This window comes from Coregonus clupeaformis, unplaced genomic scaffold, assembly GCF_020615455.1.
Source record: "Coregonus clupeaformis isolate EN_2021a unplaced genomic scaffold, ASM2061545v1 scaf0040, whole genome shotgun sequence".
Lineage (NCBI taxonomy): Eukaryota > Metazoa > Chordata > Actinopteri > Salmoniformes > Salmonidae > Coregonus > Coregonus clupeaformis.
Genome location: NW_025533495.1, coordinates 304,495 through 326,754, shown reverse-complemented (window position 1 = coordinate 326,754; position 22,260 = coordinate 304,495).

The window sequence follows — 22,260 nt, the reverse complement described above, 5'->3', positions numbered from 1 at the left end:
GTCTTTGTGTTGCTGACTTCAGAAAAGGAGCTGGATGTGTTTGACCTGAATAAATACTCCAGATCAGAGGAAGGTCTTCTGAGGCTGCTGCCAGTGGTCAAAGCCTCCAGAGCTGCTCTGTGAGTACATCAATGACATATAAGAACTAATCATCAGGAATAAACATTAAGTTTAGAGAAATATATGTATTATAATATGTATATAATATATAATATTACATTGAAAAACTTAAAGAATCAATGCATTGATGTTCATATTAGTATAACAATATGACCATACAATTCTAGGAGACGGAAGATGAATCGATATGTTGTTTAAGAGAATAAACCAAATGCATCTGCCATTGTCCTTCTACACTACTGGTGTTAAATTAACAGTATGTTTGTGAAGTCATGATGATCTCTTTGTCAGGCTGTCAGGCTGTGGAGTCACAGAGGAAGGCTGTGCTTCTCTGGTCTCAGCTCTGAAGTCAAACCCCTCACACCTGAGAGAGCTGGATCTGAGTAACAATGACCTGAAGGATTCAGGAGTGAAGCTGCTCTCTGATGGACTGGGGAATCCCCACTGTAAACTGGAGACTCTGAAGTCAGTATTCCTGTAGTTGGTCAACAAGTGATAACTGTTCACCAGATCCACATGTGTTTACCAGGCACACATAGTCCACACCATATGTGTTTGGACAGTGAAGTTTACAGTTTTAAATTTGGTGCTATACTCCATCATTTTGGATTTGAGATATAATGTTTCATATTAGGCAACAGTATATAATGTCACCTTTTATTTGAGGATATTTTCATACATATCTGTGTTACTGTTTAGAAATGAAAGCACTTTATGTATCTAGTTCTTCCATTTGAAAAAGTCATAATAATTTGGACATATTCACTTATATTGTATTAAAGTAGTCTTAAGTTTAGTATTTGGTCCCATATTCCTTACCCACAGTGATTACCTCAAGCTTGTGATTCTACAAACTTGTTGAATGCATTTGCAGTTAGTTTTGGTTGTGTTTTGGTTTATGTTTTCCCCAATAGAAACTGAATGGTGAATAATGTCCTGTCATTTTTGAGTTACAGTGTTGAGACACCGAAGTTTATTGTTCAATTTGCTTTTTTGCTTTACGGGTAGTATGAGTGTAGCCAGATCACTCGCTATCTTTGTTTCATTTTGTGGTTCACTTGATTCGTCATCATCCTCGAGACGAGGGACAGACGAATGACCTGCTAATTAGCCAAGCTAGTCGGTACAGCTAGCTAAGCTAGCTACTCTACCAGCAGCATCCTAGTTATCCTAGCTACCACTACATCATCACCGGCTGCCTGCATTTCTTGTGGACCGATGGAGCTCCCTGGTTGTTTCTTCCACCTGTTAAATACTGTGGAAGGCTTCTCCCTCTCTCGTTGACGGATGCTGGCCTACGCTCCCTCTGTCCAGTTCTCCTCTCTTCACTAGATGGATGGTAACTTTAGTGTTTAACCCCTCTGTGTCCAAGGACCAAACTTTTGAATATAATTTTTTTAACGCTTTTTTCGGAGAAAAACGAATTCATTGCATCCGCCATGGAGCCCAGTTTCATAATATTACCTTGTCCCTAGTTATGAAGTAATCACGAAAAAACAGGCCTTATGTTCGGACATTTTTCACCCTACCAGCTCCTATTAGTTGTATTGAGCTCCGTGACACCGACTCGCCTTCAGAACGTTCTATTCCCAGCCCATTGTTCTGCGTCACAATGCCAGCTTCTCTATTGTTATCAATGAGACCTGCCTGCGTTAACCCTGTAGGTTTACCTCAGGTAACTTATTATTAACAAGGTTATGGCTACTTGGTGAGCGTTCACCCTGTAGGTTTACCTCAGGTAACATATTACTAACAAGGTTACAGCTACTTGGTGAGCGTTCACCCTGTAGGTTTACCTCAGGTAACTTATTATTAACAAGGTTACGGCTACTTGGTGAGCGTTAACCCTATAGTTTACCTCAGCGCGCACACTATTCACCTGAGTACATGTTGTGGTCACCAATAGTGAGGTGAGACACGGTTTTGAGAGGCGATGGCTGGCGGATAGCCATCAAACATTAAACATTTTTTGGTCATGGTTAACCATATTTGTTTTAAGAAAGAAGTGTACAATCTAAACAAAACGCATGTCCCTGTCCTCTTTTTCAAGATGTGGCCGATTTAAACAGCCAGAAGACATTTTTTAATTAAGAAATAACCATTTTTTGGACGACTTGTTGTTTCTAAATGACTGCTGGGTAATTTGATATGCATCTAAATCGAGCGAATGCTGCGCAGGTTCCCTTAGTTGCAAACCAAATGGATATAATGGGGTGATTGTTGTCTAATCGGGTGGTCTAGCTCATTGATTTGTAGATCTGACTCAGTTGCTACCTCAGATTATGAGCCTAGCAAGTGTCATGAATGAGTTATGTAGTACCCACATATGGCCACAAGGAGGAGCAAGAGTGCCATGAACCCATACAGTTTTTTTGCCATATAAACCTTAAACCTAACATTCATTCAAATGTATTTATAATGCACTCATTGTTCACCTCGTTGTCGTCAAGGAATATGGGACCAAATACTAAACATTTGACTACTTTAAAACACAATAAGTGAATTGGTCAGAATACTTATGACTTCTTCAAATAGGGGGACTAGATACATAAAGTGCATTTATTTTTCTAAATGAAACAGATATGTATGAAAATACCCTCAAATAAAAGGTGACAATATATACTGTCGCCTCATATGAAAATCCAAAATGCTGGAGTATAGAGCCACATTTCAAATGTTAGCTTCACTGTCAAAATAGATATAGTGTGGACTGTATACTCAATACAATCTAAATCTGATACCTCACTGTCTGTCTTTTGACTGATACTGCTTTTTAAACTGGTCTGGTCAGTCTACTCAAAATGTGTACTTTATAGTTTTCTCTCCACAAGCAATATTATGATAATTTCTAATAATGATACATTCATTTATGAATAGATATGGCAGGTTTCAGGACACTGATATATCTGAATATGTTGAAAAAATATACTGCCACTATTTTTACCACTAAAGAATAGCAGTGTGGTTTTAATATGATTTGACTCTTTGCAGGCTGTCAGGCTGTCTAGTCACAGAGGAAGGCTGTGCTTCTCTGGTCTCAGCTCTGATGTCAAACCCCTCACACCTGAGAGAGCTGGACCTGAGCTACAATCACCCAGGAGACTCAGGAGTCAGACTGCTCTCTGCTGGACTGGAGGATCCACACTGCAGACTGGAGAAACTCAAGTATATAGAGGGTTTATGTCAATGTTCATATCAGACATGTTGGAGTTATCAGGCTAGTTAAGACAAACATTCTGACCACCACTTGGACTAAGTTATATGCTGACTGTGTGTGTGTGTGTTTGTGTGTGTGTGTGTATCCAGTGTGTGTGTGTGTCAGTGTGTGTGTGTGTCAGTGTGTGTGTGTGTTTGTGTGTGTTTGTGTCCTGTGTGCACGTGTATCAGTACACACACAGAACACACACACACAAATGCACACACACACACACTGGACACACACACACACACTGGACCCACACACTGACACACACACACACACACACACACACACACTGGACACACACACACCAAACACCCGATACACCACACACACACACACACACACACACACACACACTGGACACACACACACACACTGGACACACAAACACACACTTGACTCACACACGCTGGACACACACACACAGGACACACACACACACACACACACACTGGAAACACTCACACACTGGACACACACACAAACTGGACAAACACACACACAAACACACACACTAGGATTATTTTAGTAGTGTTTAGAAACATGTTATCTACTCACTTAGACAGAAGATGAATCTAGTCATCATCCACCATTCAGTTACTATTGGGCAAAACATAACCCAAAACACAACCAAAACAAACTGCAAATGCATCCAACTAGTTTGGGACCAAATACTAAACTTTTGACTACTTTAATACACTATAAGTGAATTTGTCAGAATACTTATGAATTCTTCAAATAGGGGGACTAGATACATAAAGTGCTTTAATTTCTAAACGGTGAAACAGATATGTATGAAAATACCCTCAAATAAAAGGTGACATTATATACTGTCACCTCATATGAAACATTTGATCTCAAATTTTAAATGCTAGAGTATAGAGCCACATTTAAAATGTTATCTTCACTGTCAAACTAGATATGGTGTGGACTGTATACTCAATACAATCTAAATCTGATACCTCACTGTCTGTCATTTGACTGATACTGCTTTTTAAACTGCTCTGGTCAGTCTACTCAAATATTCGTACTATACATTTTTCTCTCTACAAGCAACATTATTATAATTTGTCATATCTAATATTGATACATTCATTCATTTATGAATAGATATGTTAAGTTTCAGGACACTGATATTTCTGAAAATGTTGAAAAAATATACTGCCACTATTTTCAACACCAAACAATAGCAGTGTGGTTTTAATATGATTTGACTCTTGCAGGCTGTCAGGCTGTCTAGTCACAGAGGAAGGCTGTTCTTCTCTGGTCTCAGCTCTGAAGTCAAACCCCTCACACTTGAGAGAGCTGGATCTGAGTAACAATGACCTGAAGGATTCAGGAGTGAAGCTGCTCTCTGCTGGACTGGGGAATCCCCACTGTAAACTGGAGACTCTGAGGTCAGTATTCCTGTATCACTCAATGAACACACACACACTGGACACACATACAGGACACACACAAACTGGACACACACACACACACACACAATGGACACACACACACACTGGACACACAGACACACACACATAAGGATTAATTTAGTAGTGTTTAGAAACATGTTATCTACTGTTAATAATGATGCATTCATTCATGTATATACAGTACCAGTCAAAAGTTTGGACACACCTACTCATTCAAGGGTTTGTCTTTATTTTTACTATTTTTTACTTTGTAGAATAATAGTGAAGACATCAAAACTATGAAATAACACATCTGGAATCATGTAGTAACCAAGAAAGTGTTAAACGAAATTCTTCAAATAACCACACTTTGCCTTGATGACAGCTTTGCACACTCTTGGCATTCTCTCAACCAGCTTCACCTGGAATGCTTTGCCAACAGTCTTGAAAGAGTTCCCACATATGCTGAGCACTTGTTGGCTGCTTTTCCTTCACTCTGCCGTCCGACTCATCCCAAACCATTTCAATTGGGTTGAGGTCGGGTGATTGTGGAGGCCAGGTCATCTGGTGCAGCACTCCATCACTCTCCTTCTTGGTAGAATAGCCCTTACACAGCGTGGAGGTGTGTTGGGTCATTGTCCTGTTGAAAAACAAATGATAGTCCCACTAAGCCCAATCCAGATGGGATGGCGTATCGCTGCAGAATGCTGTGGTAGCCATGCTGGTTAAGTGTGCCTTGAATTCAAAATAAATCACAGACAGTGTCACCAGCAAAGCACCCCCCACACTATAACACCTCCTCCTCCATTCTTTACGGTGGGAACTACACATGCGGAGATCATCCGTTCACCCACACCGCGTCTCACAAATAAACGGCGGTTGGAACCAAAGATCTCCCATTTGGACTCCAGACCAAAGGACAAATGTCCACCGGTTTAATGTCCATTGCCCGTGTTTCTTGGCCCAAGCAGGTCTCTTCTTATTATTGGTGTCCTTTAGTAGTGATTTCTTTGCAGCAATTCGACCATGAAGGCCTGATTCACACAGTCTCCTCTGAAAAGTTGATGTAGAGATGTGTCTGTGACTTGAACTCTGTGAATAATTTATTTGGTTTGCAATTTCTGAGGCTGGTAACTCTGATGAACTTATCCTCTGCAGCAGAAGTAACTCTGGGTCTTCCATTCCTGTGGCGGTCCTCATGAGAGTCAGTTTCATCATAGTGCTTGATATTTTTGCGACTGCACTTGAAGAAACTTTAAAAGTTCTTGAAATGTTCCTTATTGAATGACCGTCATGTCTTAAAGTAATGATGGACTGTCGTTTCTCTTTGCTTATTTGAGCTGTTCTTGCCATAATATGGACTTGGCCTTTTACCAAATAGGGCTATCTTCTGTATACCCCCTACCTTGTCACAACACAACTGATTGGCTCAAACGCATTAAGAAGGAAAGACATTCCACAAATTAACTTTTAAGAAGGCACACCTGTTAATTGAAATGCATTCCAGGTGACTACCTCATGAAGCTGGTTGAGAGAATGCCAAGAGTGTGCAAAGCTGTTATCAAGGCAAAGGGTGGCTATTTGAAGAATCTCAAATATAACATATATTTTAATTTGTTTAACACTTCTTTGGTTACTACATGATTCCAAATGTGTTATTTCATAGTTTTAATGTCTTCACCATTATTCTACAATGTAAAAAATAGTTTTTAAATTTTTTTACAAAAACTTGAATGAATAGGTTTGTTCAAACTTTTGACTGGTAGTAGTGTGTATATATACATATATGAATAGATATGGCAGGTTTCAGGACACTGATGTATCTGAAAATGTTGAAAAAATATACTGCCACTATTTTCACCACCAAAGAATAGCAGTGTGGTTTTAATATGATTTGACTTTTTGCAGGCTGTCAGGCTGTCTAGTCACAGAGGAAGGCTGTGCTTCTCTGGTCTCAGCTCTGAAGTCAAACCCCTCACACCTGAGAGAGCTGGATCTGAGTAACAATGACCTGAAGGATTCAGGAGTGAAGCTGCTCTCTGCTGGACTGGGGAATCCCCACTGTAAACTGGAGACTCTGAGGTCAGTATTCCTGTATCACTCAATGAACACACACACACTGGACACACATACAGGACACACACAAACTGGACACACACACACACACACACAATGGACACACACACACACTGGACACACAGACACACACACATAAGGATTAATTTAGTAGTGTTTAGAAACATGTTATCTACTGTTAATAATGATGCATTCATTCATGTATATACAGTACCAGTCAAAAGTTTGGACACACCTACTCATTCAAGGGTTTGTCTTTATTTTTACTATTTTTTTACTTTGTAGAATAATAGTGAAGACATCAAAACTATGAAATAACACATCTGGAATCATGTAGTAACCAAGAAAGTGTTAAACGAAATTCTTCAAATAACCACACTTTGCCTTGATGACAGCTTTGCACACTCTTGGCATTCTCTCAACCAGCTTCACCTGGAATGCTTTGCCAACAGTCTTGAAAGAGTTCCCACATATGCTGAGCACTTGTTGGCTGCTTTTCCTTCACTCTGCCGTCCGACTCATCCCAAACCATTTCAATTGGGTTGAGGTCGGGTGATTGTGGAGGCCAGGTCATCTGGTGCAGCACTCCATCACTCTCCTTCTTGGTAGAATAGCCCTTACACAGCGTGGAGGTGTGTTGGGTCATTGTCCTGTTGAAAAACAAATGATAGTCCCACTAAGCCCAATCCAGATGGGATGGCGTATCGCTGCAGAATGCTGTGGTAGCCATGCTGGTTAAGTGTGCCTTGAATTCAAAATAAATCACAGACAGTGTCACCAGCAAAGCACCCCCACACTATAACACCTCCTCCTCCATTCTTTACGGTGGGAACTACACATGCGGAGATCATCCGTTCACCCACACCGCGTCTCACAAATAAACGGCGGTTGGAACCAAAGATCTCCCATTTGGACTCCAGACCAAAGGACAAATGTCCACCGGTTTAATGTCCATTGCCCGTGTTTCTTGGCCCAAGCAGGTCTCTTCTTATTATTGGTGTCCTTTAGTAGTGATTTCTTTGCAGCAATTCGACCATGAAGGCCTGATTCACACAGTCTCCTCTGAAAAGTTGATGTAGAGATGTGTCTGTGACTTGAACTCTGTGAATAATTTATTTGGTTTGCAATTTCTGAGGCTGGTAACTCTGATGAACTTATCCTCTGCAGCAGAAGTAACTCTGGGTCTTCCATTCCTGTGGCGGTCCTCATGAGAGCCAGTTTCATCATAGTGCTTGATATTTTTTGCGACTGCACTTGAAGAAACTTTAAAAGTTCTTGAAATGTTCCTTATTGAATGACCGTCATGTCTTAAAGTAATGATGGACTGTCGTTTCTCTTTGCTTATTTGAGCTGTTCTTGCCATAATATGGACTTGGTCTTTTACCAAATAGGGCTATCTTCTGTATACCCCCTACCTTGTCACAACACAACTGATTGGCTCAAACGCATTAAGAAGGAAAGACATTCCACAAATTAACTTTTAAGAAGGCACACCTGTTAATTGAAATGCATTCCAGGTGACTACCTCATGAAGCTGGTTGAGAGAATGCCAAGAGTTTGCAAAGCTGTCATCAAGGCAAAGGGTGGCTATTTGAAGACTCTCAAATATAACATATATTTTGATTTGTTTAACACTTCTTTGGTTACTACATGATTCCAAATGTGTTATTTCATAGTTTTAATGTCTTCACCATTATTCTACAATGTAAAAATAGTTTTTAAAATTTTTTACAAAAACTTGAATGAATAGGTTTGTTCAAACTTTTGACTGGTAGTAGTGTGTATATATACATATATGAATAGATATGGCAGGTTTCAGGACACTGATGTATCTGAAAATGTTGAAAAAATATACTGCCACTATTTTCACCACCAAAGAATAGCAGTGTGGTTTTAATATGATTTGACTTTTTTGCAGGCTGTCAGGCTGTCTAGTCACAGAGGAAGGCTGTGCTTCTCTGGTCTCAGCTCTGAAGTCAAACCCCTCACACCTGAGAGAGCTGGATCTGAGTAACAATGACCTGAAGGATTCAGGAGGGAAGCTGCTCTCTGCTGGACTGGGGAATCCCCACTGTAAACTGGAGACTCTGAGGTCAGTATTCCTGTAGTTGGTCAACAAGTGACAACTGTTCACCAGATCCACATGTGTTTACCAGGCACACATAGTCCACACCATATGTGTTTGGACAGTGAAGCTTACAGTTTAAAATTTGGTGCTATGCTCCAGCATTTTGGATTTGAGATAGAATGTTGAGATAGAATGTTTCATTTTAGGCAACAGTACAGAATGTCACCTTTTATTTGAGGATATTTTCATACATATCTGTGTTACTGTTTAGAAATGAAAGCACTTTATGTATCTAGTTCTCCCATTTTAAAAAGTCGTAATAATTTGGACATATTCACTTATATTGTATTAAAGTAGTCATAAGTTTAGTATTTGGTCCCATATTCCTTACCTGCAGTGATTACATCAAGCTTGTGATTCTACAAACTTGTTGAATACATTTGCAGTTTGTCTTGGTTGTGTTTTAGATGATGTTTTTCCCAATAGAAACTGAATGGTGAATAATGTCCTGTCATTTTGGAGTCACTTCACTTGTATTGTCAGTAAGAATAGAAGATGTTTCTGAACACTTCTACATTCATATGGACGCTACTATGATTATGAATAATCATGAATGAATCGTGAATGATGATGAATGAGAAAGTTACAGAGGAACAAGGATCATACCCCCCTCTGTTATTGGTAATGGTGAGAGGTTAGCATGTTTTGTTGTAGCCTCTGTAACTTTCTCACTCATTATTATTCATGATTCATTCATGATTTTCCTTAATCATGTCATCATCAGGATTGATTTAGTAGTGTTTAGAAACATGTTATCTACTCACTTAGACAGAAAATTACTCCAGTCATCATCCACCATTCAGTTACTATTGGGCAAAACATAACCCAAAAACACAACCAAAACAAACTGCAAATGCAACCAACGAGTTTACAACCAAATACTCAACTTTTGACTACTTTAATACACTATAAGTGAATTGGTCAGAATACTTATGACTTCTTCAAATATGGGGACTAGATACATAAAGTGCTTTCATTTCTAAACGGTGAAACAGATATGTATTAAAAATACCCTCAAATAAAGGTGACATTATATACTGTCACTTCATATGAAACATTTGATCTCAAATCCAAAATGCCGGAGTATAGAGCCACATTTAAAATGTTAGCTTCACTGTCAAACTAGATATGGTGTGGACTGTATACTCAATACAATCTAAATCTGATACCTCACTGTCTGTCTTTTGACTGATACTGCTTTTTAAACTGCTCTGGTCAGTCTACTCAAATATTCGTACTATACATGTTTCTATCTACAAGCAATATTATGATAATTTCTAATAATATTACAATCATTTATGAAAAGATATGTCAGGTTTCAGGACACTGATATATCTGAACATGTTGAAAAAATATACTGCCACTATTTTCACCACCAAAGAATAGCAGTGTGGTTTTAATATGATTTGACTCTTTGCAGGCTGTCAGGCTGTCTAGTCACAGAGGAAGGATGTGCTTCTCTGGTCTCAGCTCTGAAGTCAAACCCCTCACACCTGAGAGAGCTGGACCTGAGCTACAATCACCCAGGAGACTCAGGAGTCAGACTGCTCTCTGCTGGACTGGAGGATCCACACTGCAGACTGGAGAAACTCAAGTATGTAGAGGGTTTATGACAATGTTCATATCAGACATGTTGGAGTTATCAGGCTAGTTAAGACAAACATTCTGACCACCACTTGGACTAAGTTATATAAAGACTGTGTGTGTGTATGTGAGTGTGTGTGTGTGTGTCGGTGTGTGTGTGTGTGTCCTGTGTGTGTGTGTGTGTGTGTGTGTCTGTGTGTCCAGTGTGTGTGTGTGTGTGTGTGTGTGTCGTGTGTGTGTGTGTGTTTGTCCAGTGTGTGTGTGTGTGTGTGTGTGTCTTGTCCAGTGTGTGTGTGTACACTGGACACACACACACTGGACACACATACACACTGGACACACACACACACACACACTGAACACATACACACAAAGTTCACACACACACACAAAGGACGCACACACACACTGTACAAACACACACACTGGACACACACACACTCACACTGGACACACACACACACACACTAGACACACACACACACACTCTGGACAAACACACACACACACTAGACAAACAAACACACACTGGACACACACACACACTGGACACACACACACACACTAGACACACACACACATACATACTAGACACACACACACTGGACACAAACATACAATGGACACACACACACACACACTGTAAACACACACACTGGACACATACACACAAAGGACACACACACACACACAGACTTACTCAAACTGGACACACAAACACAAACACTGGACACACACATACACTGGACACACACACACACTGGACATACACACACACACATTAGACACACACACATACACTAGACACACACACACACACACTAGACATACACACACACTGGACACACACACACAATGGACACACATACGCACACTGGACAAACACACACACACACACACACACACACTGGACACACACACTGGACACACACACACTGGACACACACACACACACTGGACAAACACACACACACACACACACAATGGACACACACACACACACACACACACTGGACACACATACACACTGGACAAACACACACACACACACACTGAACACATACACACACTGTACAAACACACACACTGGACACACACACACTCACACTGGACACACACACACGCACACTAGACACACACACACACACACTGGACAAACACACACACACACTAGACAAACAAACACACACTGGACACACACACACACTGGACAAACAAACATACATACTATACATACACACACACACTAGACACACACACATACACACTAGACATACACACACACACTGGACACACACAAACACACAGACTTACTCACACTGGACACACAAACACAAACACTGGACACACACATACACTGGACACACACACACACTGGACATACACACACACACATTAGACACACACACATACACTGGACACACACACACACTGGACATACACACACACACACTAGACATACACACACTGGACACACACACACAATGGACACACATACGCACACTGGACAAACACACACACACACACACACACACACTGGACACACACACTGGACACACACACACTGGACACACACACACACACTGAACAAACACACACACACACACACACACACACTGGACACACACACACACACACACACACACACACACACACACACACACACACACTGGACACACTCACACATACTGGACACAAAAACACACACACTTGACATACACACACACACTGGACAGACACACACACACACACACACTGGACACACACTGGACACACACTGGACACACACACACACACACACACTGGACACACACTGGACACACACACTGTGTCCAGTGTGTGTGTATACAGTGTGTGTGTCCAGTGTGTGTGTGTGTGTGTGTGTGTGTGTGTGTGTGTGTGTGTGTGTGTGTGTGTGTGTGTGTGTGTGTGTGTGTGTGTGTGTGTGTGTGTGTGTGTGTGTGTGTGTGTGTGTGTGAGTTCAGGTGTATCCCTCAATGACTGTCTGTTCTTCTGCTTACCGCTACAGTGTGGAACATGGTGGAGAGAACACAATGAAACCTGGACTTAGAAAATGTGAGTGTTGACTGCTGTGAAGAATATGACGAAGAATAAGTCTTAATTCAAGTGAAGTCAAAGTCAAAGACCACCATCATTACTTACTTGGTCATATTAAATATCAGCTGTAGTTCTACAGAAGCAGAAATCAGGGACACCAAAGTTTACAAAGAGTTGCTTTGAGAATGTGTGTGTCTCTGTGTGTGTGTGTGTTGCATGTTCGTGTTACTTTAGAAATGTGTGTGTGTGTGTGTGTGTGTGCGTTCATGCATGAAAGTGTGAGTGTGTATGTGTATCCAGTGTGTATGTGTGTGTTCAGGATGTGTTTGTGTGTGTGTTCAGTGTGTGTGTGTGTTCAGGATGTGTGTGTGTGTTCAGGGTGTGTGTGTGTGTGTGTTCAGGATGTGTGTGTGTTCAGGGTGTGTGTGTGTTTGTGTGTGTGTGTGTAATTAATGTGAATAAGTGTGTTTTATATTACCATACAGAATAACATATGATCATTCAGCAAGTCTCAAGTTACCTTAACTTCTCCTTTTGATACCTAGAAACATCTACATTAAATTAATTAGTGAAAAGTGAGTTAACATTCTAATGTGAATGATGATGATTTCTAATATTGTGTCTGGTTTCATCCATCAGATGTCTGTGATCTCACACTTGACCTAAACACAGTAAACAGATTCCTCTCTCTGTCTGAGGAGAACAGAAAGGTGACATGGAGGAGAGAGGAGCAGCCGTATCCTGATCACCCAGAGAGATTTGAGGTCTATAGACAGGTGCTGTGTAGAGAGGGTCTGACTGGACGCTGTTACTGGGAGGTAGAGTGGAGTGGGAGTTGGACTGGTATAGGAGTGACATATAAAGGAATCAGCAGGAGAGGAGGGGCTAATGACTGTTGGCTTGGATACAATGACAAGTCCTGGAGTCTGTTCTGCTCTGGCAACAGTTACACTGCCTGGCACAATAATAAGTCCACTACCATAGACGTCCCCTCCTCCAGCTCCCACAGAGTAGGAGTGTATCTGGACTGGCCAGCCGGCACTCTGTCCTTCTACAGAGTCTCCTCTGACACACTGACCCACCTGAACACATTCCACTCCACATTCACTGAGCCCCTCTATCCAGGGTTTTGGGTTGATGATGTTGACTCCTTTGGTGACCTTTGGGGTTTAGGGTCCTCAGTGTCCCTGTGTCAAACATAACACACTGGACACACACACACACACACACACACACACACACACACACTGGACACACACACACACACACACTGGACACCCACACACACACACTGGACACACACACACACACACTGGACACACACACACACACACACTGGACACACACACACACACACACTGGACACACACTCACACACACCGGACACACACACACACACACACACACACTGGACACACAAACACCGGACACACAGACAGACTGGACACACAAACACACTGGACACACACACACTGGACACACACACACATACACACTGGACACACACACACACACACACACACTGGACACACACAAACACCGGACACACACACACACACTGGACACACACACACACACACACTAGACACACACACACACACACACTGGACACACACACTGGACACACACAAACACCGGACACACACACACACACCGGACACACACACACACACATACACATACACACACTAGACACACACACACACACACACACACTGAACACACACACTGAACACACACACACTGGACACACACACACACTGGACACACACAAACACACACACACACACACACACACACACACACACGGACACACACACACTGGACACACTCACACTGGACACACTCACACTGGACACACACACTGGACACACACACACACTGGACAAACACACACACACTGTACAAATACAAACACACAAACACTGGACACACTCAAACTGGACACACACACACTGGACACACACACACACACACACACCGGACACACACACACACACACACACACACTGGACAAACACACACACTGGACACACTCACTCTGGACATACACACACACACACTGGACACACACACATTGGACACACACACACACACACTGGACACACACACACTGGACACACACACACACTGGACACACTCACACACTGGACACACTCACACACTGGACACACACACACCGGACACACACACACACACTGGACACACACACACTGGACACACTCACACTGGACACACACAAACACACACACACACACACACACACACACCGGACACATACACACACACGTACACTGGACACATACACACACACGTACACTGGACACACACACACACACACTGGAAAAACACAAACACACACACACACACAAACTGGACAAACACACACACTGGACACACACACTGGACACACACACACACTAAACACACACACACACTGGACACACACACACTGGACACAAACACTGGATACACACACACTCACACTGGACACACACAAACACACACACACACACACACACACACCGGACACATACACACACACGTACACTGGACACATACACACACACACACACATGGACAAACACACAAACTGGACACACACACTGGACACACACACACACACTAGACACACACACACACTGGACACACACACACTGGACACAAACACTGGATACACACACACACACACTGGAGACACAAACACACACACACACTGGAAACACACACTGTACACACACACACACACACTGAACACACACACTGGACACACACACACACTAGACACACACACACACACACACTGAACACACACACTGGACACACACACGCTGTACACACAACTGGACACACACACACTGTACAAATACACACACACACACACTGGACACACTCACACTGGACACACACAACATTGGACACACACAAACACACTGGACACACACACACTGGACACACACACTGGACACACACACACACTGGACACACACACACACACTGGACACACACACACACACTGGACACACACACACACTGGACACACAAACCAACACACACTGAACACACACACTGGACACACACACATTGGACACACACACACTGGACACACACACTGGACACACACAAACACACTGGACACACACACACTGGACACACACACTGGACACACACACACTGGACACAAACAAACACACACACACACACACACTGGACAAACACACACTGGACACACACACTGGACACACACAAACACACAAACACACACACTGGACAAACACACACACTGGACACACACAAACACACACACACACACACACACACTGCACACACACACTGGACACACACACACTGGACAAACACACTGGACACACTCACACTGGACATACACACACACACACACACTGGACACACACACTGTACACACACACACACACTGAACACACACACTGGACACACACACACTAGACACACACACACAAACACACTGGACACACACACACTGGACACACACACTGGACACACACACACACTGGACACACACACACACACTGGACACACACACACACACTGGACACACACACACACACTGAACACACACACTGGACACACACACATTGGACACACACACACTGGACACACACACTGGACACACACAAACACACTGGACACACACACACTGGACACACACACACTGGACACAAACAAACACACACACACACACACACACACTGGACAAACACACACACTGGACACACACACTGGACACACACAAACACACACAATGGACACACACAAACACACAAACATACACACTGGACAAACACACACACTGGACACACACACACACACACACACACACACACACTGAACACACACACTGGACACACACACACTGGACAAACACACTGGACACACTCACACTGGACATACACACACACACACTGGACACACACACTGTACACACACACACACACTGAACACACACACTGGACACACACACACACTAGTCACACACACACACACACACTGAACACACACACTGGACACACACACGCTGTACACACACACTGGACACACACACACTGGACACACACACACACTAGACACACACACACACACTGGACACACACACACTGGACACACACACTGGACACACACTGGACACACACACACACACACACACACTGGACACACACACACACACACACTGGACAAACACACAAACACACACTGAACACACACACACTGGACACACACACACACTGGACACACACACACACACACACTGGATACACACACACACTGGACACACACACACAAATACACTTGACACACACACACACACTGGACAAACACACACACACTGGACACACACACACACACACACACACACTGGACACATTTCCATGTGTAGGATTTTGATGAAAGGAAATCCCATATACCCTACTGGACAGGACTTTGCTATGGCATCTTCTGTTTGGGTGTCTCAGGTCAGGTCTGAGCCATGATCAGAATGTGTCTCTGTGTCTATTTCCAGCCCTGCCATTTCTACCTGTCCTGATCTAGTGTTTCACCCCTGACCTCCTCACACCGTCTCACTGTCCATGTCTGCTTTTAGCTCCCATCTCTACTTCACTGTGTTATAATGGACCTTATGCTTGTTATGTCACCTCTGTAACCAGTTATCAAACATACTTACCTTTCTGACCCTATCCCATGGCCCTACTTTCTACAACTGAACATTTAAATTCCTTTATGAGTTTTGTTTAGTGTCCATTTACTTATCTATGTATTTGTTGTATATTGGGGTTGTGCTGCAGAGCATCATGGGGGTTTGTATGTGTTGAGATGTGTCTGGCCAACATAGAAATACAAGAACTAGACTGTGAACATAGAACAAAACACATAGAAACTACACACCCTGGCTCAACATATAGAGTCCCCAGAGCCAGGGTGTGACATTTTACAATTGTTTAAAAATGTTATTTTCTGTGGTCCAGAATAGGCTAATGTTAGCACAGTGTATTGCTAGCAGAGGCAAGTGCATAGTCCAGCTAGCTAAGAAAGAGCGTTAACCAGTGGTGTAAAGTACTTAAGTAGTACTTTAAAGTATTTTTACTTAAGTATTTCTTTGGGGTATCTGTACTTGACTTTACTATTTATATTTTTGACTACTTTTACTTTTACTTCACTACATTCCTAAAGAAAATAATGTACTTTTTACTCCATACATTTTCCCTGTCACCCAAAAGTACTCGTTACATTTTGAATGCTTAGCAGGACAGGCAATGGTCCAATTCACACCCTTATCAAGAGAACATCCCTACTGCCTCTGATCTGGGGGACTCACTAAACACAAATGCTTTGTTTGTAAATTGTCTGAGTGTTGGAGTGTGCCTCTGGCTGAACGTACATTTTAAAAACAAGAAAATCGTCTGGTTTGCTTTATGTAAGGAATTTGAAATTATTTATACTTGTACTTTTACTTTTGATACTTAAGTTTATTTAGAACCAAATACTTTTAGACTTTTACTCAAGTAGTATTTTACTGGGTGACTTTCACTTTTAGTTGAGTCATTTTCTATTAAGATATCTCTACTTTTACTCAAGTATGACAATTGGGTACTTTTCCCACCACTGGAGTTAACATCGTCATGGACGGCAGAAAAGGACTGGAGACGGACATCGGAGCTGGAAAAAATTGTGATTAAAAAGGAGGAATATACAGTGATTAAAGGAAAGGACATTTATTCAACTGTGAAGACAAACCTTTTAATTAAATCTGCTAAATGAGCGAATTTAGGAGGAAACGTCAGTGAGTGAAGTGAATGAAGATCACTTGACTGAGGAAAATATTGCTGTGGTTGAGGACAATATTGAAGTGAGTGACAATCAGGAGCTTATTGATTAACAAAAAATTATTGGAATTGTTGGAAACATTGGACAGTTTGATGAAAGTATTGAGCAGTGGAGCTCATATACAGAACAGTTTGAATATTTTGTTCTTGTAAATGACATGGATGAGGACAACATTGTGCCGACATGTTTTAGTGTAATGGGGCCAAAGACATTTAATTTACTAGGCAGCCTGCTACAGCCAGTCAGAACAGGTAATAAGACGTATGGGGATATTGTGGAGATACTTAAAGGACATTTTTCACCAGAACCACTAGTTAATGCTGAAAGGTTCAGGTTCCACAGGAGACATCAGGAAGAGGGAGAATCAGTAACAATGTTTGCTGCTGCATTAAAGAAACTACCAGAACACTGAGTTTAATGCTGTTCTAAATGACATCATTAGAGACAGACTAGTATGTGGGCTACGGAGTGAAGCTACACAAAAGAGACTGTTGACTGAAAGTCATCTGACCTTGGCAAAGGACATTGAAATCAGTGTGTCCATGGAACTAGCTGCTAAAGAGGCTCACCAGTTGAGTTCATCAGGAACTTAGTGGGTTCATCTAACAATCCTAATTATCAGCTGATACATTTTAATCTCATACCTTCCACCTAGAAAAACATCATTTAATAGAAATCACAACCGCTCCTCTGTGTGATCTATGTAATCAAGGTGCCTTTGGCTCCTTTAATCATATGTACTGGGAGTGACCATGAGACATGTTTTGGAAAGAGGTATCCTCATACCTTGTTCCCCCAAACTGTTATTACTGGCTGTATAACTAGTTTCCTGCTGCTATTTGTTCTTGTCTGTGTTCCTTTAAAATAAATAAAAAGTTGATCACAAAAAAGGAAAAGTACACAGAGTTTCAACTGAAAATCAGAGACAGGGAAATCAAGTCACATGTGGCAAGGTGGGACATCAAGTATCTACATGCTGGTGTAAGAACATGGATTGTCCAGAGACATTCCAACAAATGAAAAGAGATGTTCACACTGTTGAGCAGGAGAACACTGAGGTGAGTGACTCATCAAACCAAGAGAACACTGAGGTGAGTGACTAATCAGACCAGGAGAACACTGAGGTGAGTGACTCATCAGACCTAGAGAACACTGAGGTGAGTGACTCATCAGACCAGGAGAACACTGAGGTGAGTGACTCATCAGACCAGGAGAACACTGAGGTGAGAGACTCATCAGACCAGGAGAACACTGAGGTGAGTGACTCATCAGACCAAGAGAACACTGAGGTGAGTGACTCATCAGACCAGGGAGATCACTGAGGTGAGTGACTCATCAGACCAAGAGAACACTGAGGTGAGTGAGTCATCAGACCAGGAGAACACTGAGGTGAGTGACTCATCAGACCAGGAGAACACTGAGGTGAATGACTCATCAGACCAGGAGAACACTGAGGTGAATGACTCATCAGACCAGGAAGTCACACTGAAAATTCTGACTGTTGCTGGGGGGCTGCACGGCTACTATGTCTCCCTTGCTAGAGGGACAGCTGGTGAGTATGGAGATTGACACAGGGCCAGCTGGTGCATATGGAGATTGACACAGGGCCAGCTGGTGCGTATGTAGATTGACACAGGGCCAGCTGGTGCGTATGGAGATTGACACAGGTCCAGCTGGTGCATATGGAGATTGACACAGGGCCAGCTGGTGAGTATGGAGATTGACACAGGGCCAGCTGGTGAGTATGGAGATTGACACTGGGCCAGCTGGTGCGTATGGAGATTGACACAGGGCCAGCTGGTGAGTATGGAGATTGACACAGGGCCAGCCGGTGAGTATGGAGATTGACACAGGGCCAGCTGGTGCGTATGGAGATTGACACAGGGCCAGCTGGTGCGTATGGAGATTGACACAGGGCCAGCTGGTGCGTATGGAGATTGACACAGGGCCAGCTGGTGAGTATGGAGATTGACACAGGGCCAGCTGGTGCGTATGGAGATTGACACAGGGCCAGCTGGTGTGTATGGAGGTTGACACAGGGACAGCTGGTGCGTATGGAGATTGTACCTTAGGCTATCAGACCAAAAGTCAAGGCTGACTTGGAGGCTTTAGACAAGAACAAAGTACTGGAGCTGGTCAGCGTGAGTCTCTATGGTGTGGAAGCAGTCTTGTCCCATATCATGCCTTCTGGTGAAGAAAAGGCTTTCACACCAAGGACATTGAACGAAGCAGAAAGTAACTAATGGACAGATAGAATGAGAAGCCCTTGGTCACCCTTCTTACAAATCATTGTTCGCTGACGAGCATCTTTGGACCTCATACTAGGATTCTGTCACTTGCTGCCAACAGAATGTAAAGGCAGGCTTTGTTGTCAGCACACACCTACGACATCAAGTACCGCAGGTCAGAACTGCACTGCAATGCAGATCAGTGGAGGCTGCTGAGGGGAGGACGGCTCATAATAATGTCTGGATTGGAGCAAATAGAATGGCATCAAACACATGGAAACCATGGAAACCATGTGTTTGATGTATTTGATACCATTCCCCTAATTCCGCTCCAGCCATTACCACGAGCCCGTCCTCCCCAATTAAGGTGCCACCAACCTCCTGTGATGCAGATGGACTTTCCAGGTTACCACTACCTGTGGTCAAGACAGAGTCAGATGGACTCCAGGTTCCCACTACCTGTGGTCAAGACAGAGTCAGATGGACTCCAGGTTACCACTACCTGTGGTCAAGACAGAGTCAGATGGACTCCAGGTTACCACTACCTGTGGTCAAGACAGAGTCAGATGGACTCCAGGTTACCACTACCTGTGGTCAAGACAGAGTCAGATGAACTCCAGGTTACAACTACCTGTGGTCAAGACAGAGTCAGATGGACTCCAGGTTACCACTACCTGTGGTCAAGACAGAGTCAGATGGACTCCAGGTTACCACTACCTGTGGTCAAGACAGAGTCAGATGGACTCCAGGTTACCACTACCTGTGGTCAAGACAGAGTCAGATGGACTCCAGGTTACCACTACCTGTGGTCAAGACAGAGTCAGATGGACTCCAGGTTACCACTACCTGTGGTCAAGACAGAGTCAGATGGACTCCAGGTTACCACTACCTGTGGTCAAGACAGAGTCAGATGGACTCCAGGTTACCACTACCTGTGGTCAAGACAGAGTCAGATGGAATCCAGGTTACCACTACCTGTGATCAAGACAGAGTCAGATGGACTCCAGGTTACCACTACCTGTGATCAAGACAGAGTCACGCCAAGTAGACATCTTCTACTTCAGACAAGTGGAAAACTGCACCAGTCACTTCAGCACAAGTGCGGAGAAACACAAGAAACGACCCGGTTTCATCTGAAGTGATGGACATCATTATCATCAAAGGTAAAGCCTCAGGAGATGCTCTGGAACTGATATATCAATACAGTCCGTTGTCTGCTGTGGGAGAGGAGAGTTATCATTCCACCTTCACTGACCAAACCGGTGTTGCAACAGTTACACTCAGGTAATTGTGGAATGGTTCACATGAAGTAAATCACACAAAGCTACTTCTGGTGGATTGGATTGGATGGAAGCATTGAGGAGAAAGAGAAAAATGTGTTCCTCATGGCAGGAGGTTCTCAACGTACCTCAACTTGGAGAGATAGAGGGGTGGAGACAGGGGGAGGAGGAGGAGAGAGAGGGGGTGGAGACAGGGGGAGGAGGAGGAGAGAGAGGGATGGAGACAGGGGAGGAGGAGGAGAGAGAGAGGGTGGAGACAGGGGGAGGAGGAGGAGAGAGAGGGATGGAGACAGGGGGAGGAGGAGGAGAGAGAGGGGTGGAGACA